Here is a 19,829-nt window from a genome sequence, read left to right on the forward strand (position 1 = left end):
GCATGTCGCAGATATGTGTGCAGAAATATTTATTATACACCAGGCCTTTCTACACACTGTGTAATGTCTATTATGTAAGTGTGACATCATCATTTTTGCTAATCGAACAACAAACACACCATTTGGGAGGCGTACGCGAACTAGCACGTGCTTGTCGCTGCCACCCTTCTACAGAGAGGCAAGAAAAATTGGAATAAGAAGTAAGTTATTTTTGCAATGATTAACCCGTATTAACTTTAATAAGAGCACAATAATTTCAAATTTGAAAAAACAAACATAGGAAGTCAGTGCCTGAATGTCACTGCATGTCACTGTATAATATAATAATACATAAATACTATGCAAATACATCCCTGATGAACCTTATTTATAAGCATTGTCAGGCATCATGGCATTTCTAAAATTTGGTGTAATACTTGATGTACCAAGAGTAAGTGTTTTGATAGAAAATATAACATTAAAGGTTGAGTTAAGGTGAATGCATTTATTTCAGTCAGTAGTCACACAAAAGTCATGGAGAAAAAACGATAAATTGTTTTCCAGGTAAGAAAATCCACACCAATCCAAAGTGGTTGTTTATTTATTTATTTAGCAAGAAAATAATGTGTTAACATTATTTGAAGTATTATGGATTGAAAAGTAAATCCCTGTTTTTAAAAAGACGTGTGACTTAAATATTAATTACACATGTTACATTACATCGACATGAAAGAAAAACATTTACCATTAGCATGTTTTTGAGCTTCCCAGGAACTGTGTAAATAACTCTCATGCACTGTAAAAAAAAATACAATTAAAAAGATTAAATAGCAGTATATTTTACGATAAAACTGTCAGCTCATTTGTCTTAATTTTACTGTAACATTAAAAGTGGTTCTTTTATTCCATTTGCAGCTATGCACTGTAAAAACAAGGACTGTGGATTCTAAAAATAACAATGGTACTGTTTTTCAATTTACAGTAATTCTGTATATTAAAACAAACTGTATGTTTTACGATAAAATGAGCTGCCGTTTGTTTGTTTTTAACCGTAAAATCTGCAGATTTTGTTGTGTTTTCAAGTGGTGGATGGAAGACACAACTTTTTCACCGGTTTTGGGTTTGGTACATTATTGAGTAAATTCATAAAATAATTCCCATTTTTGGCACCCATTGTTTTTCGTGTTTTGTTGGTTTTGCTGCAATTATGCTTTCCGTCTCTGCTACATTGTTGACATCTATGCTCTCTCCTCGAAGTTATTTCAAGTAACGTAAAAATTCTCCCACAAAAGTAGCAGTGTTGCTGCAGTTACTTTGGCGTGTTACTTTAAAATTACAATATAAACAATAGAGTTATATCGTATGATAGACATTTTTATAAATAACAATGGTACTGTTTTTAAATTTACAGTAATTATGTATACAATAAAAACTGTACATTGTACGGTAAAATGAGCTGCCAGTTTGTTTGTTTTTAACTGTACAATCTGCATATTTTGTTGTGTTTTTAAGTGTTGGATGAAAGACATAACTTCTATTATTCCCCTTTCAAGTGATTGCAAAATATTGGGTTTAGTGCAGTAAACTTGATCATCTTTTCAAACAGGGACCTTTCCAAATAAAATGAAGGTAGCAAAGGTAATTCCACTCTTTAAAATGGGAGATAAACATAGAATCACTAATTACAGACCAGTGTCACTACTGTCACAATTTTCTAAAATAATTGAAAAAATATTTGTAAAAAAATTAGATAGTTTTATTGAAAAGAACATGCTGTTGAGTGAGAGCCAGTATGGATTCCGGACCAATAGATCCACTGCTTCAGCTGTAATGAATATAATTGAGGATATAGCAACAGCAACTGATAATAAGAAATACACTATAGGGGTATTTATCGATCTTAAAAAAGCATTTGATACTATAGATCATTCTATATTATTGTCCAAGTTGTATTCATTTGGTGTGAGAGGAATAGTTTTAGACTGGCTAAGAAGTTATTTAGATAATAGACAAGAGTTTGTGGATTTTATGGGTAATACATCTGAACAAATGAGGATTGAATGTGGAATTCCACAAGGTTCGGTTTTGGGACCAAAATTGTTTATTTTATATATTAATGATATATGTGAGGTATCAAAGTTATTGAAATTTGTATTATTTGCGGACGAAACCAACTTTTATAGTTCGGGACACGACTTAAAAGCATTATCAAAAATTATTGAACAGGAAATGATTAAACTTAAGAGATGGTTTGATGCCAATAAATTATCATTAAATGTAGAAAAAACAAAGTTCATGATTTTTTGTAAGAGGAAAAGGGAGGAAACGATCAAATTGTCAATAAATGGAATTGATATTGAAAGGGTTTCTGAACTTAGATTTTTAGGAGTGATACTGGATGACGATCTGACATGGAAATCTCATATTGCACATGTACGGAAAAAGATGTCTACGAGTATTTTTATATTAAATAAGGTAAAATATGTGTTAGATTATAGGGCAATGCGCATATTGTATTGTGCACTTATATTGCCATATATCAGCTACTGTGTGGAAGTGTTGGGGAACACATATAAGAGTAACATAAAGGCATTGTATCAACTACAGAAAAGAGCTATAAGGATTATTCATAAAGTAGATTACTTAGAACACACTAACATATTATTCATTAATTCAGGTTTATTGAAATTACAGGAGCTAGTAAAGTTACAGACATTATGTGTCATGTTTAAGGCTAAAAGCAAAACATTACCAGCAAATTTACAAAAAATGTTTGTCATCACTTCTGAGAATGAAGAGCATAGAAGAAAAGGTCATTTCCAACATCAGTATTCAAGGACAACTTTAAAACAAATGTGTATATCAGTGGTGGGGGTTCAACTATGGAATTCTCTTTATAATGAGATAAAAGATTGTAAAAATATATTCCAATTAAAGAAAATATATAAAGACAGAACAATAAAATCATATGGACAGCCATAAGTGTTTACATTTTGCTTTATATTTATTAATTTACTTGTTTTTTGCCTGGTTTTGTATTTGTTTTGTATCATCCTGTGAGGTGTATATTACTTCTTTTGTTTTTTTGTTCGGTTTGTACTTCATGAAGTTTTGCACTTGTGTTTTTTTTGTTTTGTTTTTTTTTGTTTTCGTTATATTTGGATGTAATTGTTGGTTCACATATCATTAAGTAAGACTATGTATTATGTGAAGGGGGCAGGAAAATATAAGATTTTTCTTCATCCTGCTCCTTCTCAGGCATTGGTGTGTAACGGTGTAACTGAATAATTGTGTTATAATTGTCTATCAAAGATGCACATCAATGAAGGAGATAAATAAAAATGAATGAATGAATGAAATTTAACTAACCTGCAAAACCAGTCACACAAAAAAAAAAACAGATGGGTGGTTCCTGTGACCCCGTGCTGGGTGGTCCTGTGGCGGCCGGCTTGGGTGGGGTGGCCGTGGGCTGGCCTCGCCGCGCTCGTGGGGGTCCGGTTGCGGGGGGTCTCCGGGCCCCTCGGGCGGGGCGTCCCGCCTTTCTGTCCGTGTGGGGTGTGGTCTCTCGCTGGCTTGGGGTCTGGCTGCCCCCTGCTTTTCTCGTGCCTTGTCCTCTGCGTCCTCTGCGTCTGTCTGCGGCCTGCTGCTGGCCCTTGTGGGCGGCGCGGTGGGCCAGGCTCTGGGGTTCCTGTCGCTGTCCGGCTTGGCTGCGTGGGGGCGGTGGCCCCTGGTTCCCTGGGCACCACACCTACTGATTGTGGGATGGGCTCTCGGGGAGGCTGGGGCCGTACTCTGGCTCCCGCACACACTGGGAGTCAAATGTATTGTACATGCAAATTCACATATACTCACACACATACATACAGACATACATAGGTACCTACGCTCCCACATACATATACAAATAAATACAGTACATATTTACACACTCAAAGTTCGTACATCCACACGCACATTCATTATACAAACATACTGTATACACATACTGTACATATACATTCACTGTAAAAACATACATATACACATACTGTACATATACACTCACTGTACAAACACACACATACACATACTACACATATACATTCACTGTACAAACACACACATACATATACTGTACATATACATTCACTGTACAAACACACATATACACATACTGTACATATACATTCACTGTTCAAACACACATACTGTATACACATACTGTACATATACATTCGCTGTACACACATATACACATACTGTACATATACATTCACTGTACAAGCACACATACACATACTGTACATATACAGGTACATATGCACACATACACTCATGCACATAATCACGTTTCATCAAACATATATTAACGTTGTTGCCCTAGGGTAAACTGGGTATAACACATGGCACACTGACAAAGCTTAACCTATTGTTACTATAACAATCTACAAGGTTAATGTAGGTTGCTTCTCTTTCTTCCCCTCCATTTTTCTGCATTCTTTCGTATCTCAAGTTATCATTACGTATATGTATTGTTGCATTTGAACAATTGTATTGTTGATAATAAAGGTAAAGTATTGGTATTGTTTATTAGCAATAGCACTATTTCTATTGGTATTCATATTGCTCCATTTTTAGTGTAATAATGCTCATTGTCATTTCTGTATTTTTATTTTTATTTTCGCTAACTGCTTATTTGCTATTACTTTTACCATCATATTTGTACATGTCGTATTTGCTGATGTTGCTCTGTTGTTGTTGTTGTTGTTGTGTTTGCTGTTGTTGTTTTTGTCTCTCTGTCTAATCCCCCTCTTGTCCCCACAATTCCCCCCTCTGTCTTCCTTTTTCTCTCTTTCTATCCCCTCCTGCTCCGGCCCGGCTGCACCAAATGATAATATAAATACATTTAATAAAGTCAAAATACAAGTAAGGCAACAAGAGAAGTATCCTACACTTCTCTTTTGTAAAGTAAATCTGAACAGCCGATATGGGCATCTACATCTGCTATATGATTTGCCCGAGAAGCTGGGCAGGACATTATTAAAAAAAAAAAATTAAAAAAAATTAAAAACATTACAGAAGAAGCACACAATTCCATCCATCCATCCATTTTTCTACCGCTTAATCCCTTCGGGGTCGCGGGGGGTGCTGGAGCCTATCTCAGCTACAATCGGGCAGAAGGCAGGGTACACCCTGGACAAGTCGCCACCTCATCGCAGGGCCAACACAGATAGACAGACAACATTCACACTCACATTCACACACTAGGGCCAATTTAGTGTTGCCAATCAACCTATCCCCAGGTGCATGTCTTTGGAGGTGGGAGGAAGCCGGAGTACCCGGAGGGAACCCACGCAGTCACAGGGAGAACATACAAACTCCACACAGAAAGATCCAGAGCCCGGGATTGAACCCAGGACTGCTCAGGACCTTCGTATTGTGAGCACACAAGTATTTTGATAAAATGACAATAAATAAAATTGTTTACAAAATATATCTTCAATACTTAATTTTTTTCAATCACCCTGTAGGTAAGAATTACTTGTTCAACTTATTTCATAATTAACTAAGTTTAACACTTCTGACCGTGACTGTTAAAAAATAGACTACTGTAGTTTAATACCTAAATATTGCAGTGACTAAGCTTTTTGGGAATAACTAACACAAGTTTAAAATAATAAAACAATTGTTTTTATATTTGTATTAATTTCCACAATTTTATAGCACAACAAACACCAACAACATAAAGAAAAAAAACATAGTGTACAAGTCAATCATCTCTCAGTTCCTATAAATTTATAGCGACAACATCAATTGGATTATTCGCATTATCATTATTCTTATGCTTTTTTTTTTTTTTAAGTTTGAATAATATGATGGCCCACTTAGTTCCTAAAGAGTTATAATTTGCCTTAAAAAAGACTGGACTTAAAATATGTACATTTATATACTGTATGTGCACGCAAGCAAGTAAAATGTGTGATTCCTACAAAACCTAGAGAAGAAGGAACAAATATGTTTGTCAGAGTCTGGATCAAAGTGCAGCTTCGGTGCATAATTGTTAACGGGAAACTTTCAAGTTTTTTTGAAATATTTTGTGTAATTTATGTGCAATCTTGCCAACAGAGACAAACAGTGTGGTTTGTACACAAATGTTTGATGACACAAAGAGAGACACATGTTGGCGAGAACGTCATGACGTAAAAGAGTATTATGGCATAATTGAAACAGATTCACGTGTTTGTGTGTATCTGGCTGCCAGAGGATCCCTTGTGAGTCTGACTGGGGGTTATAGTGTAACCAAAGCGTCTGTCTCCTGCTCACCACCCAGAGCCGCCGGTTCAGCTCGACTGGGCCCAGTTGTCTTGCTTTCATACTGACGACTGTCTGGGAGAAGGTCTGTCTGGGGTTCAAGTACATTAAAGTCATCCGCTCGGCTCCCACTGAGCCTCGACACAGATGGCTCCAGATGCAGCTGGCACAGCGAGGGCCAGCACCTGACAGCGCTCGCACAAACATACCAGAATGCACGTAGAGAGGCATAAACACAAATAGACACAGTTACAAGTTGGATGCCGGGTATGGACACTACTGTCGACAGAGCACATAAATGATACTCTCACTCATATACAACACACACACACACACTCACACAGTACACAACCTCCCAGCAGGAACATATGCTGCAACGCATCTGCAAATCCTTACTGTGGCACACATTGGAACAGGCAAGACACGGATTACAACATGGCACGCTCAAATGTAAACCAACACATATTGTGCTCACTTGCAAACATATGCCCAGGCAGACCGACGTGTCTATGGGAGCACAATACCGGAAAGCCCTAAGAAGGAAACAGCTGACATGGTATGGTTATTGTCGGGCCTGTCACTGACAGTTTGGTTGTGTTCGGGGTTTTCCTCTGTTTGTCAATCAATCAATCAATCAATGTTTACTTATATTGCCCTAAATCACGAGTGTCTCAAAGGGCTGCACAAGCCACAACGACATCCTCGGCTCAGATCCCACATCAGGGCAAGGAAAAACTCAACCCAATGGGACAATGAGAAACCTTGGAGAGGACCGCAGATGTGGGTGTCATCAGCGTAACAGTGAAAGCTAACACCGTATTTTGCGTATGACGTCACCTAGCGGCAGCATGTTTGTGTTTTATTTCTTGTCAGCGCTCTTATTTTGGTTCCTTTTCCTCCATTTCTCCCTGAACGCCTATTTCCCTCTCCTGTCCCTGATTGGCAGTCTGGCACACCGGGTGGCAATTGCCAATCAGGCTGCTATTAATACCTGCCTCGCCCTCCAGTCAGGGCTGGAGTATTGTTTGCCGTCTCCTGGTTCCTCGTATCTTGTACGTTTTCCTAACCTGACTCTCGCCAGATCCTTGTAGTTCGCTGAGCTCCACACAAGGATCTGGGATCGAGGGCAATGCAAACTCCTTCGAGATAGCAAAAAATAATGAACCAATCAGGATCGCCGGGCGGGATCTCATAGATGTGACGTAGCACCGAAGTGACAATGGCGGCACGCAGCGAGGAGTCGTGTGCTGACATTGATTCTGCTATTGCAACTGTTTTGTCAAATCTATCAAATCTACCTTTGCACTCTCTGATGTCGCTGTCGCTGAAGGAGATGACTGTTCAGAACACGGTTCCTCTTCAGTTTTTTGCCATCTTTTAAAAGTGGACAGAGTGTCTATGAGTTTCCCTATCAAGCGAAAGCACCGTAAGCATATTTGACACGGTCTCTCCCGAACGTTCAACAATTTCAAACAAAGTTCTGTTAGACATTTGTCTATGCTTTTTTTCGTTGCTGACTTTGTGAACAATTTTTTTACTGTTCCCAATGAAGCCTTTTATTCGCATATTTTCTTTGCACAAACGACATTGATTGTCTATTGACATTGCTGCGTTGTTTCAGTAAAAGTTCTCTAACTTTTCGCTCTGTCGTTTTTCCAATATGTCAGCTGTTCTGTTTTGGTTTTCCAGCGTCGTTCTCATCAGCGTCACGGGTTGATTTCGATGTGAGTGGTTGAAGTAGCACGCCATTCAAGATAACGGACAAGTGGTTTATCAAATCACATACAATGATTTTTTTTACAAGGACCCGCCTTTTGAAATACATCTCCTATTGAGAAGTCTCAGATCCTTGTGTGGAGCTCAGCAAACTACAAGGATCTGGCGAGAGTCAGGTTAATGTTTTCCTGCATCAAGCCTGCCATCTCTGCATCTTGGGGTTCATCAGCAACATTACCTGACAGAATAATCCAGCCAAATATGAACCCCGTATTTCTATGGCGGAGAGGCTTAACAGGGTTCTGGCGCTGATGTCCGAATTGAGGAGAAGTTCTGCCTTGTTTCAAGCTACAGGCGGCCATTAGGCGGCGGCAGGTGGCCCTCTTGTCGGCCACGCATGTGGCCGTTCCATGGGCGACCGCCTCGCCAATTGCGGCAGCGTTCAACTCGCCATTGGCACCTGACTCTTCCCTGCTGGTTGCGGGGACACTTGGCCTGGCAGTTGCCCAGAGAACAGGTTGCCAAACCATGCCACCATACAAAACAAAAGGACAGACTCAATAAAAGCACTGTAGAACAGCTTCATCAGTGATGAATCTACATCAGGGGTGCCCATTACGTCGATCGCGAGCTACCGGTCGATGGTGGAGGGTGTGTCAGTCGATCACCAGCCAGGCATTAAAAAAATGGACCTAAAAATTAGCGACCATCAATCTTCACCAAGACGTGACTTTCGTCACTTGATTGATATTCACGGCACCCGAGGGTCTTGTGAGAAGACGCTGGCTGCTGCGAGCTCATTTTTAAGAAAAAATGACCGACAGGAAAGCGAGAAACACTTTTTATTTCAACAGACTTACTCGCACCGTACCTGCTGTCAAAACTCTAAAGACAGACTGCACAGTTCCTGTCTTCACAATAAAAGCGCTGCGCTAACAAAATAAGAGTCTCAGAAAACCGGCGTACACAAACTAGCAAGTTTGCCGCCAATGTATTTCTTGTAAAAAGGAGTATGGAAGCTGGACAAATAAGATGCCAAAAACCAACCACTTTCATGTGGTAATGGACAGAAAGGAGGACTTGTTTTCTCCTCCATTTGAAATTGTGGACGTTATCATCACTACTGTCTGATTCCAATCAATGCAAGTCATCAGAATCAGGTAATACACCAACTTATATTCTTGTCTGCATGAAAGAAAGGAATCTATATGTGTTAAAGGCCTACTGAAATGAAATGTTCTTATTTAAACGGGGATAGCAGATCCATTCTATGAGTCATACTTGATCATTTCGCGATATTGCCATAATTTTGCTGAAAGGATTTAGTAGAGAACATTGGCGATAAAGTTCGCAACTTTTGGTCGCTGATAAAAAAGCCTTGCCTGTACCGGAAGTAGCGTGACGTCACAGGTTGAAGGGCTCCTCACATTTGCACATTGTTTACACCAGCAGCGAGAGCGATTCGGACTGAGAAAGCGACGATTACCCCATTAATTTGAGCCAGGATGAAAGATTTGTGGATGAGGAAAGTGAGAGTGAAGGAGTAGAGTGCAGTGCAGGACGTATATTTTTTCGCTCTGACCGTAACTTAAGTACAAGGGCTCATTGCATTCCACACTCTCTCCTTTTTCTATTGTGGATCACGGATTTGTATTTTAAACCACCTCGGATACTATATCCTCTTGAAAATGAGAGTCGAGAACGCGGAATGGACATTCACAGTGACTTTTATCTCCACGACAATACATCGGCGAAGCACTTTAGCTACGGAGCTAACGTGATAGCATCGTGCTTAACTGCAGATAGAAACAGAATAAATAAGCCCCTGACTGGAAGGATAGACAGAAGATCAACAATACTACCAAACCCTGGACCTGTAACCACATGGTTAATGCTGTGCCGCCTGGCGAAGCCTAGCAATGCTGTTGCTAGCGACGCCATTGAAGCTAACTTAGCTACGGGACCTCGACAGAGCTATGCTGAAAACATTAGCTCTCCACCTACGCCAGCCCTCATCTGCTCATCAACACCCGTGCTCACCTGCGTTCCAGCGATCGATGGCGCGACCAAGGACTTCACCACGATGATCGGTGCGGTCGGCGGCCCGGAGACGGAGGAAGTCAACCCAGACAGGTGAGGACAGCGGCGCGGCGGCGGACGACGTTGTAGCTTTCGACGACACCCCGGCCGCCATCAGAGTCGGCAAGAAACATATATTTCCCCAAAGTTACGTACGTGACATGCACTTAGCGGCACACACGTACGGGAAAGCGATCAAATGTTTGGAAGCCAAAGCTGTACTCACGGTAGCGCGTCTGCTATCCAACTCAAAGTCCTCCTGGTTGTGTTGCTGTAGCCAGCCGCTAATACACCGATCCCACCTACAGCTTTCTTCTTTGCAGTCTCCATTGTTAATTGAACAAATTGCAAAAGATTCACCAACACAGATGTCCAGAATACTTTGGAATTATGTGGTGAAAACAGACGACTTAAGCTGGCCATCGTGCTATTCCAAAATGTCTGCTTCAACCCGTGATGTCACGCATAAACGTCATCATACTGAAATGTTTCCAGCCGGAAGTTTCCAGGGAAATTTAAAATTGCACTTCATAAATTAACCCGGCCGTATTGGCATGTGTTGCAATGTTAAGATTTCATCATTGAATTATAAACTATCAGACTGCGTGGTCGGTAGTAGTGGGTTTCAGTAGGCCTTTAAACATGCTTGTATTAAATTCCTCTACCTTGTTAACAAAAATGTATCTTTCATAAATAAATAAATATAAATTAGCAATCAATCAATTAATCAAAGTTTATTTATATAGCCCTAAATCACAAATGTCTCAAAGGGCTGCACAAGCCACAACGACATCCTCGGCTCAGATCCCACATCCCAATTATATACAAACGTTGTATATGAATGATCCCCTCGACTTGGTCAATTGGTCAGTAGCTCGCCTGCAGAAAACGTGTGGGCACCCTGCTCTCAGTTGTATTCAGTGTTCGGAAAATTACTTTTAAAAAGTAATTCATTGTAGTTACTTCTTACTTTTCCAAAAATTTAACTTATTATTAAAAGTAATTAATTACTAAGGAAAGCAATTATTGCGTAACTTAAAAAAAACAACATTAAATATCTGGCATATGCAGTCCAAACGTTTCATGAGAGCACATAGTGTGTGTGTATGCCTTTAGAAGGCGGTGCCTGTTTTCAAGTGACATCAGCGAGAGCGCACTCAGAGCATCATTTTATGTTACCTTAGCAGCGGCGGTTTGCTGACAGTTCTGTTGAATCTGTTCACTTGATTGTGTTAGCGCGAGTTAATAAAGACATTGAATGTGCTTCCATGGCTGTAGTTTACAAGCTTGTAACTTAAATTATTGATTTTTTTGTTCAATATTCCCTGGTAGTAGTGGTAGTTGTGTGTGTATGTGTGTGTGGACTTAGCCTACATGTTGTTTGCTGTGTGATGTTGCCTTTTCCAATTCAATATCAAGTTCATTTTAGTGGGGATAGCTGGTCGTTGCTTTTATTAGTAAAACGTGATTTCCTGCGTTGAACTTGCTGTGCCTCTGACGCTGTCTTGTTGACATTCAACCACATCAAAAGTAGCCTTCCACATTACATCAAACGTATCGGTAACGTTGTAACTTACGAAAAATTAAATCATTATATTAACTTTTACTTGTAAAAGTAACAGTGTTAGTAACACCATTTTTTCCTAACACTGGTTGTATGTACTGTAACCATGTTGTAATGTCCTATTCTTTATTATATTTGTGTAATTTGGAAAAATATAGATTATAAATGACAAGGTGCTTCATATGAAATGTTACCGCAAACATATTATAAAAAGAAAAAGTATGAGAAATGGTTCACATAAATCAAAAAGTGTGAAAAAAGTGTAATGGTGATGAAGGCTTCCAAATAAAATTCTGCTTAGGGCCCTCATTAGGATTCTGCTTAGGGCCTGTGGTGGCCCTGTTCCATGTTGTAATGGTAGTAGTCCGAAATCCTTTTTTTTTAACTTTTTTTTTTTCGTATTTTAGGAAAATGTCAAATAATGAATGACGGGGCGCTTCATATGAAATTTTACCGCAAACATTTTTCTACAGCACCTTCCTGCTGATAGGAATATAATGGCAAATGTCCCCAGACATAAACCCTGTCCCCTGTGGCGTATAAACTTAGTAAATTGTGGCTTAAGGTGTGTCAGAAAGATGTGCAATTTAATGTTTTGATTAACTTTTTATTTTACTAAAAAATATATTATTTAATAATATATTTCCCGTGAATTAGCTTTAGTATAAAACATGCATCAAATTAATATCACTTTTGGTTAAAAAAGTATAAAAATGGTTTCACTTGACTAAAAAATGAACACATTTTGTAATGAGGGTCCTCAAAATCAAAGTATGCTTAAAGCCCCAAATTAACCAGTGAGTGTGTGTGTGTGTGTGTGTGTGTGGGTGTGTGTGGGTGTGTGTGTGTGTGTGTGTGTGTGTGTGTGTGTGTGTGTGTGTGTGTGTGTGTGTGTGTGTGTGTGTGTGTGTGTGTGTGTGTGTGTGTGTGTGTGTGTGTGTGTCACTATTTATTATCAATGGTATGATGAAATGTTGATTCAATCCTGAGACTGCCACCTTATTTTGCTTGCAGGGACAGCTTGGACTTGGAGAGAAATGCTTTAAGATGTCGACTCCTTGCCTGCTCAGCTATTACCGCCTCACTCAGGTCACAGGAATACAAGCAGGAGATAATTACAGTGCAGCTGTCACAGGTAAGGCCGGCTCGTGACCTGCAGCGCAGTACCACCGGAAGGTTTCATCTCCCCGAGCCCTATACTCTTTGCACATACAGTACAAATGTTCACAGCTATATCATCCATACATTGTCCTTACAACATAAAACTGCAACTACCTGAAGCAAATTTGAGGAATAGCACATATTTGTCTAAATTGCTTTCTGTTAAAAAAATATATATACTGTATATGTCTGACACAGCAGCTCTGTGTTTAGTTCCAATGATGCTCATTTCCTATTGTGACGCATTTCTCTGCTCTCTGCAGCTTCTTAGTTGTAACTAGAAGAGAGCGATAACAGAGAGTCTGATGCCGTATATTGTGTGTGTTCCTAAAAAAATCAAAAAAGTGGTGTAGTTACACCACTTAGCAGAGATGATTCTGATGCATGTACAAAACCCAAAACCAGTGAAGTTGAGACGTTGTGTAAATTGTATATGAAAACAGAATACAATGATTTGCAAACTCATTTCAACCTTAATTCATTTGAATAGACTGCAAAGACAAGATACATAACGTTCGAAATGGTAAACTTTGTTATTTTTTGCAAATATTAGCTCACCTGGAATTTGATGCCTGCAACATGTTTAAAAAAAGCTGGCACAAGTCGCAAAAAAGACTGAGAAAGTTGAGCAATGCTCATCAAACACTTACTTGGAACATCCCACAGGTGAACAGTTTAATTGGGAACAGGTGGGTGCCATGATTGGGTATAAAAGCAGTTCCCATGAAATGCTCAGTCATTCACAAACAAGGATGGGGCAAAGGTCACCACTTTGTGAACAAATACGTGAGCAAATTGTCCAACAGTTTAAGATCAACATTTCTTAACCAGCTATTGCAAGGAATTTAGGGATTTCACCATCTAACGTGCGTAATATCATCAAAAAGTTCAGCGAATCTGGAGAAATCACTGCAAGTAAGCGGCAATGCCCGTGACCTTCGATCCCTCAGGCGGTACTGCATCAAAAACCTACATCAGTGTGTAAAGGATATCACCACATGGGCTCAGGAACACTTCTGAAAACCACTGTCAGTAACTACAGTTTGTTGCTACATTAGACATTAAACATCTTGTCTTTGCAGTCTATTCAATTGAATATAAGTTGAAAACGATTTGCAAATCCTTGTATTTTGTTTTTATTTACCATTTACACAACATGCCAACTTCATTGGTTTTGGGTTTGGTACATTATTTGGCATCCATTGTTTTTCGGGTTTTGTTGGTTTAGCTGGCGTGGCGCAGTTGGGAGAGTGGCCATGCCAGCAACCTGAGGGTTCCTGGTTCAATCCCCAGCTTCTACCAACCTAGTCACGTTTGTTGTGTCCTTGAGCAAGACACTTCACCCTTGCTCCTGATGGGTCGTGGTTAGGGCCTTGCATGGCAGCTCCCACCCTCAGTATGTGAATGTGTGTGTGAATTAGTGAATGTGGAAATAGTGTCAAAGCGCTTTGAGTACCTTGAAGGTAGAAAAGCACTATACAATTATAACCCATTTACCATTTACCATTATGCTTTCCGTCTCTGTTACATTGTTGACATCTATGCTATCACCGTGAAGTTATTTCAACTAACGTAAAACTGCTTCCACAAAAGCAGCAGTGTTGCTGCAGTTACTTTGGCGAGTTACTTTAAAATTACAATATAAACAGTAGAGTTATATCATATGATATACATTTTTATAGATAACAATGGTACTGTTTTTCAATTTACAGTAATTCTGTATATTAAAAAAAACTGTATATTTTACGGTAAAATGAGCTGCCAGTACATTTGTTTCATAACCGTAAAATCCACAGATGTTGTGTTTTTAAGTGTTGGATGAAAGACATAACTTCTATTATTCCCCTTTCAAGCGATTCCAAAATATTTGGTTTGGTGCAGTAAACTTGATCATTTAACTAACCTGCAAAACCAGTCACAAAAAACCAAAACAAAACATTAAAGAAGAAGCACAACGATGTTTTGAAAAAAATTACAATAAATATATAATTTTACAAAAAATATCTTAAGTACTTAATTTTGTTCAATCACCCTGTAGATAATTGTTACTTGTTCAACTTATTTAATAATTAACTAAGTTTAACACTTCTGACCGCGACTGTTAAAAAAAATAAACTTCAGTTTTTTTTGTCAGCTCTCTTAAAGTGTTAGTTTTTATTAACTACTGTAGTTTATCATTGCAGTGCCTAAGCTTTTGGGGAATAATTAATACAAGTTTAAAATAATTAAAAAATATTTCCCATCTATATTTTTATTAATTTGATGCCTCTCACTGGCATTGCACGCAGTGAGAGGCGACGGGCTGGTGTAGCAATTCTTGTTGCTCCCCAGCTCAAAGCCTGCACGTTGGAGTTCAACCCAGTGGACAAGGGGGTAGCTTCCCCCCGCCTTCCTGACTGTTGTTTGTGTTTACGCACCAAACAGCAGTTCAGAGTACCCACCCTTTTTGGATAAACTCGAGATAGTACTGGAAAGTGCTCCCCCGGGTGATTCCCTTGTCCTACTGGGGGACTTCAACGCTCATGTTGGCAACGACAGTGAAACCTGGAGAGGCATGATTGGGAAGAATGGCCGCCCGGATCTGAACCCGAGTGGTGTTTTGTTATTGGACTTTTGTGCTCGTCACAGATTGTCCATAACAAACATCATGTTCAAACATAAGGGTGTCCATATGTGCACTTGGCACCACGTCACCCTAGGCTGCAGTTCCATGATCGACTTTGTAGTTGTGTCATCGGATTTGCGGCCTCATGTTTTGGGCACTCGGGTGAAGAGAGGGGCGGAGCTTTCTACCAATCACCACCTGGTGGTGAGTTGGCTGCGATGGTGGGGGAGGATGCCGAACAGACCTGGCAGGCCCAAACGTATTGTGAGGGTCTGCTGGGAATGTCTAGCAGAGTCTCCTGTCAGAGAGAGTTTCAATTCCCACCTCCGGAAGAACTTTGCACATGTCACGAGGGAGGTGCTGGACATTGAGTCCGAGTGGACCATGTTCCGCACCTCTATTGTCGAGGCGGCCGATTGGAGCTGTGGCCGCAAGGTAGTTGATGCCTGTCGTGGCGGTAATCCGAGAACCCGTTGGTGGACACCAGCGGTGAGGGATGCCGTCAAGCTGAAGAAAGAGTCTTATCGGGTTCTTTTGGCTCATAGGACTCCGGAGGCAGCGGACGGGTACCGACAGGCCAAGCGGTGTGCGAATTCAGCGGTCGCAGAGGCAAAAACTCGGACATGGGAGGAGTTCGGGGAAGCCATGGAAAACGACTTCCGGATGGCTTCCAAGCGATTCTGGACCACCATCCGCCGCCTGAGGAAGGGGAAGCAGTGCACTGTCAACACCGTGTATGGTGAGGATGGTGTTCTGCTGACCTCGACTGCGGATGTTGTGGATCGGTGGAGGGAATACTTCGAAGACCTCCTCAATCCCACCAACATGTCTTCCTATGAGGAAGCAGTGCCTGGGGAATCTGTGGTGGGCTCTCCTATTTCTGGGGCTGAGGTTGCTGAGGTAGTTAAAAAGCTCCTCTGTGGCAAAGCCCCGGGGGTGGATGAGATCCGCCCGGAGTTCCTTAAGGCTCTGGATGCTGCGGGGCTGTCTTGGTTGACAAGACTCTGCATCATCACGTGGACATCGGGGGGGCGGTACCTCTGGATTGGCAGACCGGGGTGGTGGTTCCTCTCTTTAAGAAGAGGAACCGGAGGGTATGTTCCAACTATCGTGGGATCACACTCCTCAGCCTTTCCGGTAAGGTCTATTCAGGTCTACTGGAGAGGAGGCTACGCCGGATAGTCGAACCTCGGATTCAGGAGGAACACTGTGGTTTTCTTCCTGGTCGTGGAACTGTGGAGCAGCTCTATACTCTCGGCAGGGTCCTTGAGGGTGCATGGGAGCTTGCCTAACCAGTCTACTGTGCTTTGTGGACTTGGAGAAGGCATTCGACCGTGTCCCTCGGGAAGTCCTGTGGGGAGTGCTCAGAGAGTATGGGGTATCGGACTGTCTGATTGTGGCGGTCCGCTCCCTGTACGATCAGTGCCAGAGCTTGGTCCGCATTGCTGGCAGTAAGTGGGACACGGTTCCAGTGAGTGTTGGACTCCGCCAAGGCTGCCCTTTGTCACCGATTCTGTTCATAACTTTTATGGACATAATTTCTAGGCGCAGTCAAGGCGTTGAGGGGATCTGGTTTGGTGGCTGCAGGATCAGGTCTCTGCTTTTTGCAGATGATGTGGTCCTGGTTGCTTCATCTGGCCAGGATCTTCAGCGCTCACTGAGTTGGTTCGCAGCCAATTGTGAAGCGACTGGGATGAGAATCAGCACCTCCTAGTCCGAGTCCAAGGTTCTCTCCCGGAAAAGGGTGGAGTACCATCTCCGGGTTGGGGAGGAGACCCTGCCCCAAGTGGAGGAGTTCAAGTACCTCGGAGTCTTGTTCACGAGTGAGGGAAGAGTGGATCGTGAGATCAACAGGCAGATCGGTGCGGCGTCTTCAGTAATGTGGACGCTACATTGATCCGTTGTGGTGAAGAAGGAGCTGAGCCGGAAGGCAAAGCTCTCAATTTACCGGTCGATCTACGTTCCCATCCTCACCTATGGTCATGAGCTTTGGGTTATGACCGAAAGGACAAGATCACGGGTACAAGCGGCCGAAATGAGTTTCCTCCGCCGGGTGGCGGGGCTCTCCCTTAGAGATAGGGTGAGAAGCTCTGCCATCCGGGGGGAGCTCAAAGTAAAGCCGCTGCTCCTCCACATCGAGAGGAGCCAGATGAGGTGGCTCGGGCATCTGGTCAGGATGCCACCCGAACGCTTCCCTAGGGAGGTGTTTAGGGCACGTCCGACCGGTAGGAGGCCACAGGGAAGACCCAGGATACGTTGGGAAGACTATGTCTCCCGGCTGGCCTGAGAACGCCTCGGGATCCCCCGGGAAGAGCTGGACGAAGTGGCTGGGGAGAGGAAAGTCTGGGCTTCCCTGCTTAGGCTGCTGCCTCCGCGACCCGACCTCGGATAAACGGAAGATGATGAATGAATGGATGGATTTTTATTAATTTTCCACAATTGTATAGCACAACAAACACAAACAACATTAAAAAAGCAAAACAATTGTGTACAAGTTAATCATCTCTCAGTTCCCATAATGTTATAGCGACAACATCAATTGGATTATTTCCATTTTCATTATTCTTATGCTTATTTTTATTTTTTTATTTTAATAAATTGAGGGCCCACTTATTTTTAGAAAAATATGTGTATTTATATATGTGTATGCAAGAAGGTAAAATGTGTGATTCCTACAAAACCTAGAGAAGAAGGAACCAATATATTTGTGCAGCTTTAATGCATAATTATTGCATCATTGCTAAAGGGAAACAAACATGTTCACAAAGTTGTATTGAAATATTCTGTGTAATTGATGTGCAATCTTGCCAACAGAGACAAACATTGATGATTGATTGAAACTTTTATTAGTAGATTGCACAGTGAAGTACATATTCCGTACAATTGACCACTAAATGGTAACACCTGAATAAGTTTTTCAACTTGTTTAAGTTGGAGTCCACTTAAATTGATTCATGATACAGATATATACTATTTTCATAATACAGTCATCACACAAGATAATCATCAGAGTATATACAATGAATTATTTACATTATTTACAATCCGGGGTGTGGGATATGGAGGGGGGTGTGGGGGGGGTTTAGAACATACAGTGGCGTATGTTCTACATTTTTACGTCATGCTACAATATATGTCATACTACGATATACGATATATATCATAATATCATATATAATATCAGGTTTATATTTTCAAACATAGCGCCTAGCCTCAATCAACAAAGTTAACTTCAATGAGTTGAGAGATAAATGCATCCTGAATTCGGTGAAGTACTGCATCTTGAAACATAATTGAGAAAGTTCCACAATACACCAGATCATGACTTTATGCTGACTATGCAGAAATGCAAAACCAACTTTTCTTACCAATTGGTACCTGCTGTTGTGTATTTGTGACCTGCATAAGTCCCGAAAAATGTAAACCATCGTCACAGGTTTATCCATATATAATATGAAATAGAGCCTGGTGTTGTATTAAATAAGCTCATTTTGTTTCTCTATCCTCTTGTTGTGGGGCAGACTGGTTCGTACATGCGCATGCATCCTCGATACAAAGTAGTACACTCGATATGGAAGCGCTAAAAACTACAACATGGCTGACGGGGAGAAGACGCTGTCGAAATGTGGGCACGTAAATAAGACCGCCCATTAAAATGGCGCATCCTAGGAAAGTGGCTTGAAAACGTTCTGTAAAACATAAGCTTTGCAAAATTACATGTTCTGTAGACCATAAAAAAAATTCATAACTACAAATGCTGCAAGATGGGACATTGATGGCCTTAGGTCAGGGATGTCAAACTGGTTTTCATTGAGGGCCACATCGTAGTTATGACTGCCCTCAGAGGGCCGCTTTTAACAGCGAATAATTTATGAATTTGCCTCTGGAGTTCAGTATTAATTATATAAATAGTTCTAAGTCGACTGTCGACTTTACAGTAAAAACTTTACATTTACAAAATTTTACTGTAAAATATAGTAGTTTTTTTTTTTATTTTTACAACATTTTACGGTAAATGTAAAAACAGTACAACTGTTTGTTGTTTTCTTTTTTACGGAAAAAGCTAGCAGCTTGGTTGCCAGAATGTTACTGTTAAATTGACATTGTTTTTTACAACATTATATTGTTAATGGAAAAACAGTACAAGTTCTTTTTTTATTCTGGCAACTTTGCTGCCAGTTTTTCTACCGTAAAAAAAATGTACCGTGTTTCTATTCACAGTAATACACCGTTAAAAACAATAACCCTAGATTTTACAAAAACTGGCAGCTCAGTCAACAGAATTATAACACAAAAAACAGTAGTAGATTTTTTTGTTTTATTCACATTAATATGCTGTAAAGAACAATGTAAACTCTATTGTCATTTTTATTAATTTGATAGGTAGTTTGCTGTAAAGTTAAGTATTTGTATTTAGACAAAAACATGTTTGGA

The sequence above is a fragment of the Entelurus aequoreus genome, linkage group LG06 (genome assembly GCF_033978785.1).
Source record: "Entelurus aequoreus isolate RoL-2023_Sb linkage group LG06, RoL_Eaeq_v1.1, whole genome shotgun sequence".
Taxonomy (NCBI): domain Eukaryota; kingdom Metazoa; phylum Chordata; class Actinopteri; order Syngnathiformes; family Syngnathidae; genus Entelurus; species Entelurus aequoreus.